An 8,968-nucleotide genomic window follows, 5' to 3' on the forward strand; every position below is an offset into this window, starting at 1 on the left:
ATTTATGTGAACAAAAAACAGAAGAAAGTTTTAGCTAACTGAGAAAACAAAAACACCGTTGTTTTTTAATCATGTTTTACCATACAGTAGCCTATAACGACTTCACGTAGCCTAACATGTTGTCACAACGAATTCATTTTGTCGCTCAGCTCTTATTCTTTTAAAACGCAATGCAGTCGTGCATTGTACCTATAAACTTGTTAATGTGAGTGTTTGTAATCAAACTGAACACTGAGCAGGTTGCCTGTGTATAGGTTCATTTTTTTCAACTTACATCAAACAAGATAAAAAAAAATTATGATAATTTGGCCTAGCTTGTACGTTGACCTACAGATTGTGTTTACTCTTGTATTGTCCAAGTAGTTTTGCCTTCCTTGTATTTTATTGTGGTGGAGTCGACCGCGAATACACTTGGCCATGGATCACGGAATTAGAGTAACCCATGACCAGTGTTGGGCGCGATAACTCATTTTTCAGTTAAGCGATAACGATAATCGATAAACGAAAAATGCCTAAAGCGATAACGATAAACGATAAATCAAAAAAAAGTTAAGCGATAACGATAAACGATAAATTATCGCCGATAATGTCCGATAACGATAATTTTTTTTCTCGATTAGCGCTGCCCCATCCCATGCAGCACGAACTGTTTTCATCAACATGACGAAAAATCGAACATAATATACTGTAACGGGACAAAACTTTTTGTAAGTTATGCATGAATAGAATCGCAACAGCGGCAGTAGGTATCAATCTTCAACCTCTTGATCCAGAATCAAATCACTGAGGTAACCGCCGTGCTTATAATTATACCTTCAGATACCAGTTGGATGCTTTTATCAATTGGGTTACACTGCCGCTTACGTGCAGTAGACAAAATAATTAAATCAAATGAAACTACCATAAAAAATTTCAAACTTTGTATTTTGCTTTCTGCTTAAAGGGCTGTTTACAGCAAAGTCAGCAATAATTGAAAAAATCCAAAAAACGCAAAATGCTTGAAAATTTATCAGTAATCTTAAGCGTTATTGGTAGTAAAAATGTGCATACTGTGAAATCCATCAAGCTTGTCAAATTAGTCGTGTTTGTTCAAGAACAATAACATAATTATCGTAATTTACTGATAATTTCAGATAAATTTTTCTGTTTTCTTTGTGAACACCATCAAGCAATGGCAGAACGCTGAGTTGTTGAAATAAGAATTACAATATAGGCACTGTATTATTAGTGGGAATAAAAATATTTGATTGAGCGTTGGCTATGTCGCATAGGTAAATCATCGTCGTATTCAGGCTTACGCCCGGTGGTTGAAGATTTAGATTAAGTGGACGGGAAGGCAAGGAAGCCAATCTTCATGTCCACCTTCAGGCATGCCTTTAAGTGTCCTGCCCTTTCGATTGCCGTTCCAACGCTTTCACCGCTCGGCTATGCAGCATAAGTAAATGAGAAAGGTTATACTGTATTTAGCATAATTTTACCACGCAACTCGATGCTCATGAGCGGTGTCGAACCGGTGCCCTTTCGATTGCCGTTCCAGCGCTGTCACCACTCGTCTATGCAGCATAGGTAAATGAGAAAGGTTATACTGTATTTAGCATAATTTTACCACGCAACTCGATGCGCCTATTGTCATGCAAAAACTACTACAAGATGCAAAAAGTGTGATGTCGGTCTGCATGTCAAATGCTTCAAGCAATATCATATTCTGCAATGACTTGTTTCAGTGATGGTGGCGCGAAAGACCATGTTTCCGATGTAAAAGCGGCCTCGTATTGCGACACTTTCATAAACCACTTGCCAATTTTTTTCGCTTCGCTTCAAAAGAATCTGTACCGCCTGTGCGCCTACATTTTAATTGTAAAATTCACTCGCGATTGCCGATTGCAGCAAAACAACAAGAGACTTGTTGCATGCATTTCATTGCATTGCAATTTGCAACTCCAAAAATTATTGTGTTGTCAGGGTCGTCGCTGCAGGGGGCGTGCCCCTCCCATGGCAACGACATGTGCACACACACTTCAGGCACTGAAGAAGAACTGGTTTTAATTTTAGTTTCATTAACTAGGTGGCTAGTAAAAATATTACTTTTCATTGTCTTTCCACTTGTGTGTTGATCCGAAATAAAATTTATCGGCGATTAATTATCGGCGATAATCAAATATTGCCTTTGGCGATAACGATAAACGATAACTGAAAAAATAATTAAGCGATAACGATAAACGATAAAAATTTATCGCCGATAATTATCGCCGATAATGCCCATCACTGCCCATGACTTGGCAGAAAAGGTGTCCTTACCGGTGATCCGCATGGTGTTCAGCAGAGTATGCCTACACCCAATAGCGTTGATATGGAGATACCTTTGAACCCGGACCCGGAATGATTTTAAGGGTCCGTAACCTTTACAAGGGGGCTATATACTTCAACAAAACATTGCGTATTCTAAATTTAGGTAGATAGAGCCTTATGCCTTTTTCTCACAGTGTCTTGATTTGGAGTCTGAAAATCTCATTGGTAGCCTACCGGGCTGAAATTACCCTCTCAATGCCCTGCCTAACGTTTTGATAAAAATGCAACAACTCCACAGTTTTCGAATAAGGCAGTGGTCACTAGAATAATTATGCTATATTTGTGCTTGTGCTCAAAGCGATACAAACAAATGGATATTTTCTGAATCTGGAATGATGCTTGCTTATTGAGCACTTGAACCGAACAACCGCAACATGGCGTTTATTATGGTTTTGTTTATCGATGTCAAATTCGATCACATAGTTGAAACAGATTGAATGATTGGACGTTTGCAAAGTTTCCGTTTGTGAGATAAATAGTCTATATAGGCCTTCTAGTGTTGATGGTAGGCTACTAGAGGTTTGGAGAGCACACGTACGCCAGGAAGGAAGAACTTAAGCTGATGTATTTACAAGTTGTTATGTGGGGATGCTTTAAATAATTATCACCAATTCAATTATGTTTTTGCTACAGTACCGGTACCTAATCAATAACTAATGCTTTATAGGCCCCTTGACAACCGGTTCCGGTATATTGCTTGAAGAAAAAATTATAGCCTTTTTTTAAGACTACGAAATTTTAAAGTCTATTACAATGGTTCTCAATTGGGGTCCTTTGACTCCCAACCGATCCACGAAGCTTTTTAAGGGATTCATAAAAGTTTCTGAGTTTGTAGAATAATCTATAAATTACGACATTTAATTAAAAATGAGTTGTTCTTTTATATTTGAACCATAGAGAAATAAAACAAAGTACCTTCAGCGGGTTTAACATGATGTTTAACATGATGTAAACCCGCTGAAGTTACTTTGTTTTATTTCTCCATGGTTCAACAAAGCAAACTCTCTACCAAAGCTTTATCTTTTATATTTGTGTATTACAGTGATTCTTAAATTGTGTTTCGTGGCCTGGCGCGTCATTTGAAAATTCAAAGGACATCGCACATTGGTTCAGTTTACAAATTTCATACAAAAAGTTAAATCTTTGACAAGGCTGGCTGTATAGTGGTAATGTGTATGTTCAACTTAATTGTTTTGAGACTTTTTTTGTAAGGGTCTCGAAACTTTTACAAAATTTTCGATAAAGTTTATAGAAAAACGTTAAATCAGCATAACCTATAAATTATAAAATATGCCTATTGATTGTTGATCCTGTGTGCCAACATCTAACTCATATATGGTAACATAACTTCGTCGATCATTAATGTCATCAATACTGTAGTCATACTCATAAGTGCGTGGCGACGAGCTCAGCTTAACATATTCTTTTATGTTAACACATTCTTCGCTTTCAAACTTATCAAACATTATTTTATATTAGGAGACGCGGTATTTTAAAAATTTCTATATTTTTTGCGGGAATTTTTGACTGCAATTGTTTTGTTTAGTTAACAGCTAAGATGATTAAACAATTTCGCCCCCCCCCCCCACCCCCTCCTTTGGCAACCTCAACATGTTCAATTCAACCAAGGCCAACACGTGTTAGGTTGGTAGAAAAATTGTCAGAAACTGTGCAAAATAAAAATGTTTTGAGAAAGAATGATAACCTAACAAAGAGGGAATGGTTTTCCAGCAGGCCCACTAACCGGTACAAATTAGGCTATTTGATATCAGCTGTCGCTATTCTCGGTACCATATTCTAAGGGTCAGTGATAACCAATTTTGTGCACTGATAAACCAAATTTGTGCAGAGATAAATCGCAAAATGTGCAGTGGTAAAGCAAGTGGTTTTTGAAGACAACGCATACAAAATATAAACCGTAATCTTTTAAGCAGTGTTTATTTTTTCTCTTCAATCAGTGTAAATAAATTTTGTTTCTAGTTTTCTAATCTGTAAAGTGTTCAACCTTGCAGCAGATATTGCTACATTTGGATCTAGCACTGCCGTTTGTGAGTGTGGATTCTCAGTGTTAACAAGGGTTGACGCTCCCACTAGACGGAGCATGTTACAACCAAAACAGGCAAACTTGGTGCTTATGGCCTTTGAACATTCTGTATCGAAATCTATCGATTTAGACTTGTTTGTGAGACGGTTTGCATCCAAACATCCGCGACTGCAATAGACTAGCTCACGGGTGTATAGGCGGAATGTAATCATATCTATCAAAATCCTCGGCACTAGCTTCTTCGAGCCAGTTAAAGTTTTTGCTCATAACCAGTGGCGTAGCCAAAGGGGGGGGGGTCTCTTTATGTCTCTAAAACAAAGTTTGCCTAACTTTAAACGAAACTGCAAAGAGCGAGTTTTGCCATTACCAAACATTCAAATATCTTAGCCTGGAATTAGCAACAAGAAAACATAGAGACTTGTAGCTTTATTTCCGAAAAATGCCGAAGAAAACATGATCTTATCCTTTTGCTATGCCACCGTACAGCACCATTTTACAGGAATATTCATACCCACATTTTTGTTGAAAATACTCTCAGAATGCACCAAATTCAAAGTAAATTTTCAAAATTTTCTGGGGGAGGCCCCCCAGACCCTCCGCCGCTGGGTGTCGCGATAAGCGAAACTCGCCGTCAACCCCACCCCCCTTTCAAAATTCCTGGCTACGCTACTGCTCATAACAAGTAGCCTAACGCTATTTATACAACAAGTCAACAATTGCTGTGTTATGTTGGTCATTGTAATATGGTTGCCGTGATTTAACTAGCGGATAAAATAAGAGACTAGTGTTGGGCTTAACACTAATCTGATATATTGCAATTTTTGTGGATACCGGTATTTAAGAGGTTAAAATGCCAAAATCATTTAAATTTTTTTGGCCCCCCCTAACAAAAAGTTGGCCCCCCCTAGCTCTGCGGTCTGGCTACGGCCCTGCTTCGCATACAAAACAACTAAATGACGAAAACCGAACAGTAGGCTGCTTTGATGTGACGAAAGGCGAAAATGATGTCATAAATAGCCTACGTTTGTAAATACTTGATTGGACACAACCTTTCAAAAAACACAAACTTCATTAATGACGTATTTTTGGCATGTCATTAGCAGTGGCGTACCGTGACCACTTTGACAGGGTGTTCAGTAACGGCAAAGCAACAGCGGGGGGTCTGGGGGCCTCCCCCAGAAAATTTTTAAAATTAACATTGAATTTGGTGCGTTCTGAGAGCATTTTCAGCACAAATTCTGAACATGAACAGAACTGACAAAAATAATGTTGTCGGAATGGAAAAGAATACAAAATAGATATTTATTTGACAGCGCCTATTGAATGTTTGAACGCCTATTGAATACATAATTAAAGTGTTTCAGCAATAAGGTACAATACCAGTAACATACAAACACTCTAATTAGAAAACGCTTAGATCAATCAATCAATCATTTTATTTTTCGTCATTAACGCGTCCGGGACGAAAAAGATACTAACTACAAAAATCGATATAAACCTACCAGCACGTTAACGAACGGGAAAAGGTGGCAAAACCTTGAAAGGTTTAAAACGTGCCTGAATGAAAAATTATGTAGTAGGCTATATATCAGTAGTTAGCACGGCCACAAAACCCAAAAAAACAAATAGTAAAAAAATAAAACAAAAACAGAGAAAAGCACACATGTAGTAACTAATGACAGCCTAATGAAAAGTGTTGTGGATTGAATTTGCCAGCTCCAATATTGATGTGGATGAGCAGTCATAATAATAATAATAGGATGGAGAAAGAAAACCGGACATAAAAGAAACCCATCCTCAGGCAAAAGCCCGTTTCAATGTGGCCTAGGAGAGCAGGTGTTGAGCTCTTTCTATGGTTAGACTGCACATCACACAGTAGCCTAAGACGATTGAGGTTTGATATCCAGTTTAAGTTTTGTTTCTTGTCCTGGTGGGTGATGGATGAGATGATGATGATGTCATGATGGTGTTCATGATGAAGCTCTCATCCCCTTTTGCGACGTTGTTTTAGAAGATTTTAGAAGATGTGTTGTTTTAGAATGCTGCATCAATGATATTGGCTGTTGCAGATTCAGACAAGCTAGTCCTAATTTACTGGCACTTGGTGCATAAAAAACATTTTATCTTATCTTGTTTCCAACTCTGATCACCTCAAACTCTAATCCAACAAGCTAAAACTTGCTATTGCCTGGGATTCCCCCAATGACGCGCCAAGGTGTTCAGATCAGCAAGTGCACAGCCTGGCTGAACCAAAACCATTGCTGTTTTCGCTGCCTTGTGACGTCATTTTTCTTAATTGTTGATTTTAAATAGCACTCGCCAAGCTGTCAGTGCACACCCAGCTTAAAGGTAATGACCGAAAAAAATTAAAGGCAATGACCTCAAACGTTGGAGTATTAAAATTAGAAGGGGACGAGTTTTGCAATTGAAAAGAAAGCAATCAGCATGCAGCAAGATGTTAGAATATCATGAAAGTAAAGAACATCGACAACCGATGGAAATTTTCTTTTTTTCTGGATTTCTTGGGGTGTTCAGTGAACACCTTGAACACCCTAAATATACGCCACTGGTCATTAGCCTACTATTTTTTATCTTGAATAATTGCATTCCAGTTTTTAAAACCGAAAAGTTAAAGTGCATGAATTGCACATTTTAAGTTTAAGTGACCAGCAATGACCCGTTACCCCCCACCCCTTACACCCTTGATAGTTTATATGCAGAAAAAATTCAAACCAACCTTCTAAAAAAGATCGAAAAATATTTAAAAAAAAGTTTGTTTGTTTGTTTGTTTGTTTATCTTTATCCTGCATTGCGGGAAAGCGGACTTGAGCGCTATGCATCGGTGTACGCCTTTCGACATACACCTGACCCACGCTGCAGCCGACGGCAATGTCTGTTTCCGGTTGTCTTCTCTACTTATGACTTAAATTTGGTACTACCCATTACTCGAATTCGATCACTGGGTAGAGGCAATTGTCGTTAAGTTTCTTGCCCAGAGAAACAACAGCAAGTGCGGGTGGCTGGAGTCGAACATGCAGGCTCTCGACTGCGAGCCCAACGCGCTAACCACTCGGCCACGGCTGTTCTGTAAGTTCTGTAAGTTCTGTAAGTTCTGTAAGTTCTGTAAGTTCTGTAAGTTCTGTAAGTTCTGTAACTTGAATGGCCCCTCATGCCCCTTAAACACCACGTTACTGTCACACCAGTCACACAGTAGCTTACGAGAATTGAGATTCGTGGTTCAGTTTAAGCTATTGTTATTTTTGCAATTTTAATTTCTTTTGCTCAAGATATAATTTCGTTTTACAGTAGAATTCGCTTATAGTGACTTTGGCAATAGTGACACTTCTCCTATAGTGACATCTGTTACAAAGTCCCGTTTGCATACACAACAGTTGAGTAGAATTAGTCTATAGTGACACTTCGGTTATGGTGACACTATAGGCAAATTCTACTGTACTTTGTTTCAGAATCAGTTTTTTTTTCATGAATAGCTTATTCTTGTTTCATTTCAACCTGTTCATGGACGAAGTTCTGTTTTTCCACTGTCAGAAATTACTCAAGTATGACGATACGGTTCGTTGGTTTTCAACTTAGCATTCATTCAATCCTTTGGGTCTTTTTTATTTTCGGTCTGACTCTGAGATCATATTTGTTTTGAGCTTTTTCGTTGTGAGTTGCGACTTCACATTTTGCTTACAGTTTTTGGAAGATTATGTTCATCTCTCGTCGGTGGACTGAGTATATCTTGCTGGTGGTGAGTTACTGTTGATAATTATGGTGTAATATTAATTATATTATGACCAGTGACGTACACAGGGGGCATTGGACCGTGGTCCCTCTTCAAAGTTCATCTCTTGTCGGTAGACTGAATATATCTTGCTAGTAGTGAGTTACTAAATTGGTAGTTGTAGTGCAATACTATAACCAAGGGAGACATTGGCCATGATCTCTCTTCAAAGTTTTTGTTTTGAAGTTTAATTGTAAAACTCTTGCTTATACCGCTGACTATGACCAACACAATGAAAGTTAAACTACAAGCAGTATAAACATGACACCAAACAAGCATTAGATTTTTTCAAGGACATAGAATGTACCTAATAAAATTATTATCAATTCAAAATATTGCAATAATATCTTTCAAAGCAAGGCATGCCTTATTTACTGCATTCAGATGTAAAACTTAAACAATTTTTCATCATCACATTGATCATTTATATCACATCACATTGATTTGAGCAACACATTTCAAGGCAGCTATGCATTCAGTGACTACTAGTATTAGTAGATGAAATAATTCACAGTGAACAACACTTCAACAATCGTAAGCTTCACTCTGTTAAACTCTTTAACCGGCCTGCATCAGTGGTTCTAATCTAAGCCTCTACAAGTATGCAAAACTGCCCAGATTAAGCTTTCAGAAGCTTGCTTAGTCCAAAGATAAAAATTTCCATAATCAATCATTACCAGACTGCATTGCAAAGTGGTGAAAGCCCTGTTACATCACTGAAAAGAGTGCCGGTGTTACTGCAGGACCAGTCACTCCTGGACCAGAAATGACTAAACTAGGGTTGTCAA

Source organism: Aplidium turbinatum, chromosome 5, assembly GCF_918807975.1.
Source record: "Aplidium turbinatum chromosome 5, kaAplTurb1.1, whole genome shotgun sequence".
Taxonomy (NCBI): Eukaryota; Metazoa; Chordata; class Ascidiacea; order Aplousobranchia; family Polyclinidae; genus Aplidium; species Aplidium turbinatum.